Raw genomic sequence first — 10,843 nt, 5'->3', positions numbered from 1 at the left:
AGACACACACAGAGAGAGAGAGGCAGAGACACAGGCAGAGGGAGAAGCAGGTGCCATGCAGGGAGCCCGATGCAGGACTCAATCCCGGGTCTCCAGGATCACGCCCTGGGCCAAAGTCGGCACTAAACCACTAAGCAACCTGGGCTGCCCCATAGATTCTGATATGCAGCAATTCTGTAACTTCAGTAATTCCCTTATACCTAATCATTGCTAAATATAAAAGTTTTAAATTTTCAGGTAGGAAATTATGCCAGTTATCACATTATTGTTTCTCAGATCCAAATTCACTCTTCATTGCCTGCTCTGTGAAAATGGATATGGGCCCTTTAAACATTGTACCTTTGTCATTTGGCACATGTTTAAGCTTTGACAGTAGAGGGCACTGGAGAGACATTGCAGGAAGAATTATTCACTTACTCCATAAACTCAGCATGGGGTGGCTTCTCCAGAGCCAGGCCTCTGAGGAATGTGAACCTGTCCCTTATCTAGATCCTGCAGTAAAAAGAGCTTCTCTAATGCACCTCCTTCAGGATACACGGCTGCCCCAATGCCATGCCCCTGAAACTACAGCAGTTTCCCTAAGTCCCCTTGCTCCCATGGTATACAGGAGCTAACAATACCTAGCAAGTAGCAGCCTCCACAGGCACAGACTGTCAGGTAGTTTCATGGCTATAGTGAGATACATCCTATGAACAAACATTCCCAGCACCCTACAGAACAAACTTCTAGCCATTCCTGGAGAGTAGTTTCCAGCAACTTCACTGGTATGGCACAACAATAACCTCTCTACCATTCATAGATCCAGGTCCATGTGCTCCCTAAGAAAGTCTGGCTGTTAACCTTAGAGGGGCCTCTTCCTTAAATACATGATCTCAGCTCTGGGGTGGGAGGGGCATGGCTGCTTCTTAGTTGGCCATTCCTGTGTTCTTTAGAGTTCCTTTCTTCCTTCCATAAAATTAAAATATCTAATACCAAAATTTCATGTGATATATATGTTGCCACATTGTTTTAAAATAAGCCTATAGGGATTCCCGGGTGGCGCAGTGGTTTAGCACCTGCCTTTGGCCCGGGGCGCGATCCTGGAGACCCGGGATTGAATCCCATGTCGGGCTCCCGGTGCATGGAGCTTGCTTCTCCCTCTGCCTATGTCTCTGCCTCTCTCTCTCTCTCTCACTGTGTGACTATCATAAATAAATTTTAAAAAATTAAAATAAAAAAATAAAATAAGCCTATAGCTAGCATCATACTTAATGATGAAGAATGAATGCTTTTTCCCTAAGATAAAGAACAAGTAAGAATGCTTACTCTCACTATTTCCATTGAATATTGTAATTCTACTAACTAGTTAAATTAGGCAAAGAAAAAAATTGGAAAAGAAAAAGCAAAATTATCTTTATTCATAGACAATATAATAATCTATTTAGAAAATCCAATTGAATTTCCAAAAGTACTAGAGCTGACAAATAACTTAGCAAGTCTGTAGGATATAATACCAACATACAAAAATCAATTGTATATCTATGTACTAATAAGCAGTAACTGGAATTATAAAACCAATACTATTTTCAGGGTGTCTGGGTGGCTCAGTTGGTTAAGCGTCTGACTCTTGGTTTCAGCTTGGGTCATGATCTCAAAGGTTGTGAGATCAAGCCCTACATCAGGCTCCACACTCAGCAAGGAGTCAGCTTGAAGATTCTCTTCGTCTGCCCCTCCCTATTCTCTCAAATAAATAAATAAATATTTTAAAAATACTGTTTTCAATACTATCAAAAACTGAATTCCTTAGGGATATATCTGACAAGAGGTATGCCAGACCTGTGCAATTAAAAGTATAAATCAGGGGATCCCTGGGTGGCGCAGCGGTTTGGCGCCTGCCTTTGGCCCAGGGCGCGATCCTGGAGACCCGGGATCGAATCCCACATCGGGCTCCCGGTGCATGGAGCCTCCTTCTCCCTCTGCCTATGTCTCTGCCTCTCTCTCTCTCTCTCTGTGACTATCATAAATAAATAAAAATTAAAAAAATAAAAGTATAAATCATTGCTGAGAGAAATTAAAGATGTATATAAAGAGAGATATACCATGTTCATGGGTTGGAAGATTCAATATTGTTAATATGTCAATCCTCCCCATATTTATCTATATATTCTATGTTAGCTCCATCAAAGTCCCAACAGGTTTTCTTTTTGGTAGAAATTAAAAGGACAATTCTAAGATTCATATGGAAATGCAAAGAGCCTAAAGTAGTCAAAATTACTTTGAAAAGAGAGAATAGGGCAGCCCTAGTGGCTCAGCGGTTTAGTGCCACCTTCAACCCAGGGCATGATCCTGGAGACCCGGGATCAAAGTCCCACGCTGGGCTCCCTGCATGGAGCCTGCTTCTCCCTCTGCCTGTGTCCCTGCCTTTCTCTCTCTGTATCTCTCATGACTAAATAAATAAAATCTTAAAAAAAAATAAAAAAGAAAAGAAAAGAGAGAACAACTTTGGAGGATTAATACAACCTGATAACAAGACTTATTATAGGGGATCACTGTGTGGCTCAGCAGTTTAGCACCGGCCTTTGGCCCAGGGCATGATCCTGGAGTCCCAGGATTGAGTCCCATGTCAGGCTCCTGGCATGGAGCCTCCTTCTCCCTTTGCCTGTGTCTCTGCCTCTCTCTCCCTCTCTCTCTCTCTGTATCATGAATAAATAAATAAGATCTTTAAAAAAAAAGACTTATTATAAAGTTACAGTAATCAAGACAATATGGTATTACCATCAAGAGAGACAAAAAATCAATGAAGCAGGGTAGAAAGTTCAGAAATAGATGTCCACGTGTATATGGACAACTCTCTTTTTTACAAAGATGCAAAAGCAGCTGAGTGGAGAAAGGACATCACTTAACAAATGCTGAAAAGAGGTGCTTAGATGGCTTAGTTGGTTAAGTCTTTGACTCTTGATTTCAGTGCAGGCCATGATCTCAGGGTTGTGAGATGGAGTGCCCCCCCATCAAACTCCACGCTGGGCTTGGGGCCTGCTTAAGATTCTCTCCTTCTGCCCCTCCACCCCACTCTCTTTCTCTAAAACAAAAACAAAAACAAAAACAAAACAAAAAACCTCAGATACACATGAAAACAAATGTTGCTGATTTAATGGAAATCTATATTAAAAAACAAAAAACAAGTTTTGATCCATACCTCACACCATATACAAAAATTAACCAAATGTGGATAATAGACCTAAATGTAAACCTCCAAACCCTAAGTCTTCAGGAAGAAAACCTAGGAGAAGCCTTTCTGACTTTGGTTTAGGCAAAGATTACTTCTATATGATAGCTAAAACAGGATACATAAAAGAACACACTGACAAATTGGACTTTATCAAAAATTTAAAATTCTGCTTTTTCACAAGACACTTTTGAGAGAATAAAAAGATAAGACAATGACTGGGAGTCAGTATCTGCAAGTCATATATCAGATAAAAGAGTTACATCCAGAAAATATAAAGAACTATCAGAACCAATAATAAGAAAACAAATAACCCAATTTACAAATGGGCAAAATATTTGAATTTATATTTTACCAAAGAATATATGCAAATGGCAAATAAGCACATGAAAAAAAAATGTCCCAAATCATCAATCATTAGGGAAATGGAAATTAAAATTACAATGAGAGGGATGCCTGGGTGGCTCAGTGGTTGCCTCTGCCTTTGGCTCAGGGCGTTATCCCAGGGTCCTAGGATTGAGTCCTACATTGGGTTTCCTGCATGGAACCTGCTTCTCCCTCTGCCTATATCTCTGCCTCTTTCTCTGTGTGTCTCTCATGAATAAATAAATACTTTTTTAAAAATAAAAATAAATAAAAATAAAATTACAATGAGATATTCTCTACACATCTATCAGAATGGTTACTATTAAAAACTAACCTAAAACAAGTGTTAGGGGATCCCTGGGTGGCTCGGCGGTTTAGCGCCTGCCTTTGGCCCAGGGCGCGATCCTGGAGTCCCGGGATCGAGTCCCACATCGGGCTCCCGGCATGGAGCCTGCTTCTCCCTCTGCCTATGTCTCTGCGTCTCTCTCTCTCTATCATGAATGAATAAATAAATAAATCTTAAAAAAATAAAAATAAAAAAATAAAACAAGTGTTAGTGAGGATGTGAAGGAGGTAGAGTTTTCGTGTAATACTGGTAGGAATGTAATGTTAAGACCCTTGGAAAATGGTTTGGCATTTTCTTAAAAAAAAAAAAAACAAACGACTACAACAAACTACCATATGTTCCATCCATTCTTCTACTAGGCATTTACCCAGGAGAAAGGAAAATATGTGCCCATATATAGACATGTATATGAATGCTCATAGCAACTTTAAAAAAAAAAAGATTGAATTTATTTATTCATGAGAGACACAGAGACACAGGCAGAAGGAGAAGCAGGCTCCATGCAGGGAGCCGGATTTGGGACTCAATCCCAGGACCCCAGGATCACACCCTGAGCCAAAGGGAGGCATTCAGTCGCTGAGCCACCCAGGCATCCTGTTCATCACAACTTTACCTGTGATTGTGAAAACATTATATATCCACACAAATGACAAACTGGTATATCCATACAATGGAAAACTATTCATTAACTGAAAATAATAAACCTTACAATATGGATGAATCTCAAAATTATTATGCTGAGTGGAAGAAGCCATATTAGGGCACCTGGGTGGCTCAGTTGGTCAAGAGTCTGCCTTTGGCTTAGGTCTTAATCCCAGGATCATTGGAATTGAGTCCCATATTGGGCTCCCTGCTCAGCAGGGAGTCTGCTTCTTCCTCTCCCTCTCCCCCTCATCCCTGCTCCTGCTCTCTGTCTCTGTCTCTCTCTCAAATAAACAAAACCTTTAAAACATAAAAAAATTGGGATGCCTGGGTGGCTCAGTGGTTGAGCACCTCCCTTTGGCCCAGAACATGATCCTGGAGTCCCAGGATCGAGTCCCGCATCGGGCTCCCTGCATGGAGCCTGCTTCTCCTCCCTCTGCCTGTGTCTCTCTGCCTCTCTCTCTGTCTCTCATGAATAAATACATAAAATCTTTAAAAAAAAAACAAACATTAAAGGCATCCCAGGTAGCTCAGCGGTTTAGCGCTGCCTTCAGCCCAGGGCCTGATCCTGGAGACCCACAATCGAGTCCCATGTCAGGCTCCTTGCAAGGAGCCCAATTCTCCTTCTGTCTATGTCTCTGCCTCTCTCTCTCTGTGTGTCTCTCATGAATAAATAGATAAAATCTTAAAAAAAACATTAAAAATTAAAAAAAGAAATTAGCCATACCAAAAGAGTACATACTGTATATATTCATTTACAGAAATTTTTAGAAAATGCAGAATAACCTATAGTGACATAAAGCAGATCAGTGGTTACCTGGGGATAGGTGACTGGGGAGATGCAATAGAGAGGGATTACCAAAGGGCATAAGGAAATTTTTGGAGGAATGGACATATTGATTATGGTAATGGTTTCACAGGTGTATACACATGTCAAACTTATAAAAAGGTACACGTATTAAATATGTGCTGTGTAGTGTATTAAATTTTTAAAAAATCATGCTGACTAGAGAATGTATTGTAAGATGAGGCAGGAAAGGACACAGAAAGACCAGTAGCCAAGGTGAGAGTTGGTGATGGCAATAGAGACAGAAAAAAATTGAGATATATATATAATAATATACATATATATTATTATATATTTTAAGATTTTATTTATTTGAGAAAGAGCATGAACAGTGGGGAGGGGCAGAGGGAGAGGGAAAAGCAGACTCCCTGCTGAGCAGGGAGCCCAACATGGAGCTTGATCCCAGCACAATGGCATCATGAACTGAGTAGAAGGCAGACATGTAACTGACTGAGCCTAGAGACTCAGAGTATATTTAATGGATAGAATGAAAAGGACTTGGTAATGGATAAGGTGTGAGAGATAAAGAAGATGAAGGAATCATCAATAACTCTTAGGTCTGGGACTTGAGCAATTGGATGGATTATGGTGCCATTTGTGGAGGATGAAAAAGACTAAAGAACAGTTTGGCTGAGTGGGGAGAATTGAGTTTTTCAAGTCCATGTGTTCTTTAAAATCCCATCTGTGTTCTAAACTGCATCAGAAAATGCCTGATATGTGAGTTAAAAATGCTGGTTGCCGGACTCCACCCCAGACCAAATCAGAATCTCTGTGAGATCATGATTTAAAAAATCTCCCGAGGTCACTGAAATCCATACTAAAGTTTGACAGCTATTGGACTTCATTTCCCCCCTTTTCTTTTCCCTTCTTTCACACTTCTCCTTTTTCTTTCTCTCTTGCCAATTCCCCTTGAAGAATTAGCTAAGTAAAGAAGGCTCTGGAGGTCTAATAATTATAAACACGTAACACCAAACAACAAAGACCCAAAATACATGAAGGGAAAACTATTAGGACTAAAAAATGAGCTCAGCAAGGTTGTATATTTTGATCAATATACAAAAATCAATTGTACTTCTATACACTTGTAATGAACAACCTGAAAAGGAAGTTAAGACAATAAATCCATTTGTAAATAGCAAATCACAGAATTTACAATAGTATGAAACAATAAAATATTATGAATAAATTTAAGAAGTGCAAGTCTTGTACACTGAAAACTACAAAATGTCACTGAAATGAATTTGAGACATAAATAAGTGGAAAGAGGGGATCCCTGGGTGGCTCAGTGGTTTAGCGTCTGCCTTCGGCCCAGGTTGTGATCCTGGAGTCCCAGGATCAAGTCCCACCCCAAGCTCCCCACAGGGAGTCTGCTTCTCCATCTGTCTGTGTCTCTGCCTCTCTCTCTTTCTCTGTCTTTCATGAATAAATAAATAAAATCTCTAAAAAATAAAAATAAAAAAGATAGATTGACCAAATTGATCTATAGATTCAACACATTTCCCATCAAAATTCCAGCTCCTTTTTTTTTCCAGAAATGGACAAACTGATGAAATTCATATGGAAGTATAAGGGACCCAGAATAGCCAAAACAAACTTAAAAGGGAGAACAAAATCAGGGGACTCATATTTCCTCACTTCAGTGCTTACTATGAAGCTACAATAATCAAGACTATGTGGTACTGGCCTGAGGATAGATATAAAGACCAATGGAATAGGAGCACCAGGCTGGGTCAGTCAGTAGAGCATGTGACTCTTGATCTTAGGGTGGTGAGTTCAAGCCCCAGATTGGCCATAGGACTTACTTAAAAACAAACAAACAAACCTGACTTAAAAAAAAAAAAGACTAAATGGAATAGAATTAAGTCTAGAAATAAACTGATACATTTATGGTTAATTGATTTTTTTTTTGGTTAATTGATTTTCAGTAGGAATGCCAAGACAATTAAAAGGGGGGAAAGAATGGTCTTTTCAACAAATGGTGGAACACTGGAAATCCATATGCAAAAGGATGGAGTTGGACCCCTACCTCACACCATACTAAGATATTAACTCAAAGTGGGTTAAAGACCTAAATGTCAGAGCTAAAATTATAAAACTCTTAGAGAAAAATAGGTGTAGATCTTCATGACTTTAGACAGTGTTTTCTTAGATATGAGTCCCAAAGCATAAGTAACCAGAGAAAAAATCAGAAAAATGAACTTTATGAAAATTGAACTTTCATGCTTCAAAGGACACTATCAAGAAAATTATGGAACTATCAGAGAAAATATTTGCAAATCATGTATCTGCTAAGGGATTTGTAGTCAGAATATAGAAAGAACCCTTACAACCCAATATAAAAAGAGAAATAATACTATTTCAAAACGTGCAAAGTGTCTGAGTAAACATTTTTCCAAAAACTGATCTACAAATGGTCAGTAAGTACATAAAAAGACATTCAACATCATTAGTCATTTGGGAAGTGCAAGTAAAACTACAATGAGATACCCTACGTATCCAAAACAGCTGTACTATTTCACATTTCCTTATAAATTGCTGGTGGGAATATAAATGGTGCAGACATTTTGGAAAATACTTTGCCAGTTCCTCAGAAAGTTAAGCATAGAGTTACCAGAGGCTCAAGCAATTCTACCCTTAGTATATACCCAGAACAATTGAAAACATATGTCCACACAAAAACTTGTGCATAACAGCTTTATTCATAATACCCCCAAAATGGAAACAACCCGAATGCTCATCAACTGATGAATAAACACAACGTGCTATGTCCACACAATAGAAACTTAGTCAGTTATAAATATGAATGAAGTACTGATACATTATACAATATGGATGAACCTTGAAAACATTATACTATATGAAAGAAATCAACCACAAGAGACCAAATATGATTCCATTTATAGGAAATGTCCAGAATAGACAAATATACAGAGACAAAAAAATTCATGAGTGTTGCCTGGGCAGGGTCTGTGAATTGGGAGCAAATGGGGAGTGACTGCTAATAGCTATGGGGTTTCTTTTTGAGGTGATGACAATATTCTAAAATTGATTGTAAATAGACTAAAAACCATTGAATTGTGCACTTTATTTTTTATTATTTTAATCAAGGTATAATTGTCATATAACATTAGTTTCAACATAATGATTCAATATTTGTATATATTGCAAAATAATCACATTACTGTGATTACGTCTAATTAATATCCATCACCATATATGGATGTTAAAATTTTTTTTGTGGTGAGAACTTTCAAGATTCACTCCGTTAGCAACTTTCAAATATGCAATACAGTATTTACTTTAGACATCATGCTTGTATAGACATATATTACATTCCCATGACTTATTTATTTTACTTTATTTTTTAAAGATTTTATTTATTCATGAGAGACAGAAAAGCAGAGATCTAGGCAGAGGGAGACAGGGAGCCTGAAGCAGGACTTGATCCCCAGGACACCAGGATCACAACCTGAGCCAAAAACAGATGCTCAACCACTGAGTCACCCAGGCATCCCAACTTACTTATTTTATAACTGAAAGTTTATTCATTTTGACCCTTTCACTCATTCTTCTGTCACCGCCCCCACCCCTGCTGGCAACCACTAATCTGTCTCTATCTTTGAGCTTGGAGTGGTTTTGTTTTTGTTGTTTTAAATTCCACATATAAGTGAGATCAAAAGGTATTTCTCTTTCTCTGTTTCAATTCCTTCACTTAGCATAACGCCCAGAGTCCACCCTTGCTGTCACAGATGGCAAGATTTCAATCTTTTTCATGGCCAAATAATATTCCTTTGTGTGGATGTTTGTGTGTGTGTGTGTGTGTGTGTATCTCATATTTTCTTTAGCCATTCATCTATTGATGGGCACAAACAAATTAAGTTTGTTTCCATGTCTCGGCTATTGTACATAATGCTGCAATAAACATGGGGGTGTAGACGGCTTTTTGAGTTAGTGTTTTCATTTTCTTCAGATATAAATCCCCAGATCTATAAAAATAGATCAATGCTCTATTTTTAACTTTTTGAGGAACCTCCATACTGTTGTCCATAGTGGCTACACCAATTTGAATCATACACTTTAAACTGGTGAAATATAGGGTATATGAATTATATCTCAATAAACACATTACTAAAAAATAAAGAAGCACATACACACACATATACACAGGATCACAAAGAAGGCACAGTTTCTATACAAGGTCTTAAGTGGATTGAACCGTGCAGTAAGTAGGTGATGCTAGACATGAAGTAGAGGAGAGTTAATAAAGAGCCCCCACAGAGTTTAGAGCATTGTTATTGGCCCAGTTTTACAGGTTAAGGAAATTGAGCTGTATAGAAATTTAAGGTTCTGCAGCTAGCACTGAATGGAAGCCAGATTCCAACCCAGGAAGTTGATAGCGGAGCTGGGGCCCTTAACTGCCACTTTATTCTGTCTCCTGGGAACTTGTGATTCTGCTCTAAGATAAAGGCAAGGTGGAGAACACCCATAACTGAAAATCTCCCAGTGTCATGGCTCTCTTCCTAGGGCAACCCCTCAGTGCTCATCAGAGTCATCTGATCATCTGTTTTAACAGACATTGTGGAAGTCTTGGTTTCTGTAATTTCTAGAGCAAATTTCAGGAGAAAGCAATCTCTTTGAAGATATTCAACATGCAGCTTCTCTCCTTCAGGGAAGTGATGAAGTGATGTCTATCTGCCAATGTGAATACTCAGCTGAGAATGATCAAATAGAAGAGGGCTTTGTGACGCAGTACCTGAATGTCAGAGCAACCTCTGAAAACTCATAAATACGTGGTCACACATAAGCTTTTTTGAATTTTCATGACTACCCAGGACAACAATAATTTGTCAGTATAAATTTAATGTAGCAGATTTCTATTTCTCACAAGACATTTCTGTGCTTTTATAGAAGTATAGGATTTTGTTTGTCAAACCCTCATTATTATATGACTACCAAATAAATACAAGGACGGAAACCTTTCTCTGCATTTTGGACTATTTCTGTTAGATACCCATGTGTGGGATAATCCCAAGTCAAAGGTTACCAACATTTTTAAGGTTCTTGATCCTTGTTTCCAAGTTACTTTGCAAAAAGACTGAACCAATTTACACTCCCACCAGCAGTGTATGAAAATATATTTAAATGCAAATTCCAAGCTGCAGAGAGTCTCTTTCTTAGGTATCTCACTTAAAAAAAAAAAAATTTTTTTTTTTTTAATGCTAAGCAAAAGCCGACCCAGGATGTTAAAAAAAGAAAGTCTGACATAAAAATGGAGTGGATAGTTAAAACAGCTTGGGCAGAAAGAAGCTTTATAAAGGCCCAAGCAGGGTGATAAAAATTTTAAGGCATCCTAGCAGAACACAATTCTGAAGGGACCATTAAGGATTTGGCTTAGGTTAAGATAGCGACCGCCAAGAATGTCGGGCGTGGTCCATGT

The sequence above is a fragment of the Nyctereutes procyonoides genome, unplaced genomic scaffold, assembly GCF_905146905.1.
Source record: "Nyctereutes procyonoides isolate TBG_1078 unplaced genomic scaffold, NYPRO_anot_genome, whole genome shotgun sequence".
NCBI lineage: Eukaryota > Metazoa > Chordata > Mammalia > Carnivora > Canidae > Nyctereutes > Nyctereutes procyonoides.
Note: the sequence above shows the minus strand (reverse complement) of the source record.